The sequence below is a fragment of the Zerene cesonia genome, unplaced genomic scaffold, assembly GCF_012273895.1.
Source record: "Zerene cesonia ecotype Mississippi unplaced genomic scaffold, Zerene_cesonia_1.1 Zces_u005, whole genome shotgun sequence".
Classification (NCBI taxonomy): Eukaryota; Metazoa; Arthropoda; class Insecta; order Lepidoptera; family Pieridae; genus Zerene; species Zerene cesonia.
Genome location: NW_024045135.1, coordinates 439,792 through 440,904, shown reverse-complemented (window position 1 = coordinate 440,904; position 1,113 = coordinate 439,792). Strand labels below are relative to the sequence as shown.

The window sequence follows — 1,113 nt, the reverse complement described above, 5'->3', positions numbered from 1 at the left end:
GATTGTACAAGAAAATTTGCAAGTTGTCATCATAAAGTAATTACCTTTCAGTATGAATCCTCTTTTGTGGACGTTTATAATTACAGTTTAAAAACGTACGTGCGGAAATGTCAAATCAGCGCGGGAAAATTTTGGCGCGATTAACATGCGCGTCTACTGCGGAGTAAACGCGCTGGATAACTGAGTGACCCACTCGCGAATCATTAGGAAATCAGTGACAAGCGGCAAGTTTATCGGATCAGGGTCCAGTAACCGGTAACCAGCTGTAATTTAAAATCTACATGATTCATCATGCATCACTGACATTTGTTTGAGATGCTTTTAAGTTGAGATTAGATTTACGCATGTAAAATAGTTTTACCTAAGTATATACATGGCCTTCGTAGACCAAGCGTAACGAAAATTTTTATCCCCGATTCACCGACGGTGTGCAGCTCCCGAATTGGTGAACTGATTTCGATTTTGTGTTTGAAAGTTGAATGCGGATTGTTATTAACTACTAGCTGCGCCCTGCGGTTTCACCCGCGTAAGTTTGTATCGCGTAGGAATATCGGGATAAAAAGTTGACTATGTGTTATTCCAATTGTCCAGCTATCTACGTACCAAATTTCATTGTAATCGGTTCAGCAGTCTTTGTGTGAAAGGGTAACAAACATACATACACATACACATCCTCACAAACTATCGCATTTATAATATATTAAAATGGCGGATCAAATGTTTTTTCACAGCTCCCTCAGTATAGGTTTTAAATGACGTTTCCGTTCATGTTGACGTGACAGTCAGAATATATTACTTATAAATGACAATTTTCAAATTCTAGACAGCAGCTTAAACAATACAGGTCGGAGGTTTGAAGTGGGGCAGGGCGCACAAATATGGTCTGGTGATGATGATGACTCTTTAATCGATATTGTCTAAACATCTTAATCGTTTTCCAACAGAAAATTTTGCAGGACATATTTATTTACGACTAGCTTGTGCCGGCGACTTCGTTCGTGTGAACTTTGAACATGTACAAACTGGAAGTTTTGAATAAATTAGATTCAAGGCACATTTTTTGTACTACTCATAGTTTAGGTGATCTATTGTACTTTTGCATCAGGTGTTCCA

At 38.4% G+C, this 1,113-nt stretch overlaps 1 protein-coding gene across 1 annotated transcript in view; it reads right to left on the bottom strand.

Moving 5' to 3' along the window:
• LOC119838849 (17-beta-hydroxysteroid dehydrogenase 13-like) overlaps positions 1 to 103 on the bottom strand; it is a 37,959-nt gene extending 37,856 nt beyond the window's left edge. The window contains exon 1 of the mRNA XM_038364989.1: positions 45 to 103. The gene's annotated coding sequence lies outside the window, so the exon portion shown is untranslated. The remainder of the gene's footprint in view (positions 1 to 44) is intronic.
• Positions 104 to 1,113: the final 1,010 nt, after the last annotated feature.